Source organism: Aplysia californica, unplaced genomic scaffold (genome assembly GCF_000002075.1).
Source record: "Aplysia californica isolate F4 #8 unplaced genomic scaffold, AplCal3.0 scaffold01490, whole genome shotgun sequence".
NCBI classification, from domain to species: Eukaryota; Metazoa; Mollusca; class Gastropoda; order Aplysiida; family Aplysiidae; genus Aplysia; species Aplysia californica.
In genome coordinates, this window is record NW_004798760.1 from 29,209 (window position 1) to 33,465 (window position 4,257).

The following is a 4,257-nucleotide window of genomic DNA, read 5'->3' on the forward strand; positions in this document are numbered from 1 at the left end:
GATACGGATGATGATGATGATGATGATGATGATGATGATGATGATGATGATGATGATGGTGATGATGATGATGATGATGGTGATGGTGATGATGGTGATGATGATGACTTTCCTCTGTCTCACAGTCTGGCTCTTCGATAGTGACAGGCCGAGGTGTACAACGCCGGTCTGGTGAGTAGAAAAAATCCTTATTTTTAGTAAGAGTTTTACGGCACCTGCAATACAATAAGGTCATATAAGTGCCGAAGATTAGATTTGTTACAAGAGAGTAACAAACACAATAAGGTCATATAAGTGCCGAAGAATAGATTTGTTACAAGAGAGTAACAAACACAAAAAAGAAGAGGGGGAGATAAGGACGATAGATATTTGATAGGAAATAAGGAGCAAACCACACCAGAGCACCCGCCATCTACCCACAGTAAAAGTTTTACGACCTCTACAACACAGATAGGTCATAATGTAAGTGCATAATACAGGCATCTTTTTGTTCTAAATACAGTTGAAATTGTCTGAGTGGGCGGTTAGCGGGTGCTCTTGTGTGGTTTGCTCCTCCTTTCCCATCAAACACATTATCGTCCTTATCTCTCCTCCTTCTTTTCTGTTACTCTCTAGTGACACGTCTAATCTTCGGCACTTAAAAATTCTATGACTTATTTTTGCTGTAAGTGCCGTAAATCTTTTACCAAACCACCCACTTTTTAAAAAAAATCTTTAAAAACTTGTTTTCTTCATTCATCCAAACTTGTTGCATGCTTGTTCTGCAAACTGTATGCTCATAAATATACATTATATCAAATCTTCATTTCTTATTTTATGCTGTTTTTTTGTTTTTTTTCAAATAAAAAAAATTGAAAATTGACATTTGTTGGTGGGTATTTGACATTTGTTGGTGGGTATTTGACATTTGTTGGTGGGTAATACTCATGCATGCAAGCTGAACCCTATCTCTTTTTTTTTTTTAAATAGTCGAGGGTTTTACGACGCTCGCAACTGCATAAGGTCATATGAGCGCCATCTCTTTTTTTCTGCTGAAAATGTTAACTTAATACACTATAATTTTAAGTTATAGCAACAAAGAAGGCAATTGGCTAACAACTTGTTAGAGTTAAAGAAGCGAAAATAATGTTGATTTCTTTTCCCTCAGCATGAGTTTTACGCCTTTTTAGATACAAATAAGTCACTTGAGCTGGCCGGCACACCCTGTGGAGTTTTGGGTTTTTTAAAATTTACATTACTCCGTGAAGCGCTTCGCTGTGGCACGCAGAAGACCGGAGTTCGATTCCAGAGTGAGGAGAAACATTAATTTTATCGAGGTTCTCGTTGTCTTTCTGCGGAGATGTTGTATCCCTCCCAGCACTGGTTTGGTCTTGACAAACACACAGTTGGAAGCCCGGTCCCAGAATGATCTAAACTGTGTCGTTGGGGGCGTAAAGACATCTACATGAGTAAATAAAGATTATAATGGAAAACTGAACTTAACTAATAACTAAACTAAACTAAACTAATAACTAAACTAAACTAAACTAAACTAAACTAAACTAAACTAAACTAATAACTAAACTAAACTAAACTAATAACTAAACTAAACTAAATTAAACTAATTATAACTAAACTAAACTAAACTAATAACTAAACTAAACTAAACTAAACCAAGCCAAACTAAAACCAAACTAAAACTAAAAGAAAGAGTACATAATGTGTTCATGTCTCCACAGGTCGTGTTTCCAAAAGAGAGATCGCACTACCCACTCCAAATCCTGTCCAGGCAAAATTCTTCCGCCAACAAATCAAGACTCTCCCTCCCTCGGCCGCCAACAGACTCCGGGCTCTCTACAGAACCAGCGGCTTCTCCCCAGCCTTCCAGAATGTTCTGATGAGCGAGCTCGTCAAGTCCAAGGCTACACGCCGCCCGGACAACGATAACCTGCCACCCCCTCAGACCAATAGGTTGAACGCTCAGCAAGCTTTACATCCACAAGCGTATAACACAGCGGGCGAGTCCACTTCTGGTAATAGGGGTGGTAGGATAGGACAAAGAGGAGGAGGAGGAGGGGGAGGAAGAGGGCGAGGAGGAGGAGGAGGAGGAGGAGGAGGGGGAAGAGGAGGAGGAGGAGGAGGAATAGGAGGAGGGGGGAGGAATTCGGTTCAGAGAGAGAGGCTATTGTCTCAGGGCGCTTCGGCGGCGCGGGCGATTGGAGGAAACGGAAGGAGAACTGTGGGAAGCGCGGTGCGCTCTGGGAGTCCCGGAGTTCTGACGGTAAGGGAGAAAATCGTCTCTCTGGACACAGCCACGAGGAGAAAGGTTGTAGACCTCTACAAAAGAATCGGCAACACACTACACTTTCGCACTATTGTGAACAAGCTGTATTCGAAACAACGAACCGCTGGCCTTCCCCGCCTACCACCCCACGCTCATTCCCCTCCACCTTCTTCTTCTTCTCCTTCTTCTTCTTCTTCTTCGTCGTCGTCGTCGTCGTCATCATCATCCCCTTCTTCGTCTTCAGCATCGTTGTTGCCTTCATCATCCGCCGGATACTCACGAGGTCCCTCAGGCTCAGCCCGTCAAGGAAGCAGCGGCCCAGCAGCTGTTGGGCAAGGACCCCCGTCCAGGGAGACAGCTCTCAGACAACAAGAGCTGCAGATACTTCGCCAACAGCAACAGCTTTTACGACAGCAGCAACAGCTTCTCCGTCACCAGGAGCTACACCTGCACCAAGAGCACCTAGCCGACCAACGTCAGAAGGAGCTCAGCCCAGGATTGAACCGCCAGCCTCTCAGACAAAGCTCACAACGCCAACCCCTGAACCAACGAAACGCCAATGTGATTTTGGGTGCGACGAGTTCTAACAGTCGTGGCGCGCCATCTCCGATACAACAGCCTACAAATACTCAAAATTTCCAACAGATTCGTCGTCAACAAGGAACCATTCCACAGACAAATTCTCGGATCCCTCATCAGCAAGGAGCTATTCCACAAACAAATTCTCAAATTCATCCTCAACAACGAGCCATTCCACAAACAAACTCGCATGTTTTTCTTCAACAAAGAACCATTCAACAAACAAAGTCTCCTGTTCAACTGCAACAAGGGGCAATTCCTCAAACGAATTCGCAGGTCTATCTTCAACAAAGAGTCATACCACAAACAAAATCACAAATTCCTCTTCAACACGGAGCGAATCCACAAGCAAGACCTCAAATTATCAACGAACAACAAAATATCAGGGGAATGATCAACACCGGGACACACTTTCATCTCGCGACTAAAACCCCAACCCGCAACGTCCAAACACAGAATGGTCAAACGGCGTATTCGCCAATACAAAGTCCAGGCCACCCTGTCGGGCAAGTCACGAACCAACGAATACAAACAGGAGGAGGGTACAACTCGGGTTCTTCCGGAAGAGTGGGCGTTCCCGGAAGTGTGGTTGCTTTCGGGGCGTTGGTCAACAAGGGACTGCACTCTGTGCCACAAACTTTCCAAGACGGCGCCAGGGGTTACCCTACAGGTCATGGTGGTAGTCAGCAAGTGATTGTCAGAGGAGTTCAGAGTTCAAAGGTCATGGGTGAAACTGGTACAGGTATTTCGAACACGCCCCTTGTTCCCCATAACCCCACAAGTCTCGGGCCACAAGGAGACATAGGATCGGTCGGTGGACGAAAGACTCAGCCAGTGTCCTTAACATCATCGTCGTCGTCGTCTTCATCGTTATCTTCATCGTCATCGTCGTTATCTGTGCCTGGAATATCGCTTGCTGCAAAAGCAGCCTCGCCATCGACAGGATCAGCAGTTTCCTCAGCAAATATAGCTGAGTCATCATCAGGAAACCCCGCACAATCACATTCTTCTCCTTTGTCACCGGCATCAATGTCAGCATCATCATCAGCAGCATCATCATCAGTTCCCTCTCCACCTCAACCTCCTCAGACGAACCCAATAATCAAACAGCCACCACCGCCTGTCCCCGCCTCACCGGCGGTCGTTCAACCCCAAAATATTCCTCAACCCTCCCCTCCCCTTGTTGTTCAGCCAAAAAAGCTTCCAGAACCTTCCCCTCCTCTTCCCCAGGCCCCCGCCCCCGCCGCCCCCGAGACCATCTCCTTCCTGAACACGTCCATCGTGATCCCTCCCCACATAGCACGTGACCCCATCATGAGAGCCGCCTTCACAGCAGTCATCGTCAGGGCCAGAGAGCAGGCAGAGGTGGAGAACAGATTCAAACAACTAAGGATATACCAAGAACATCAGCAGCA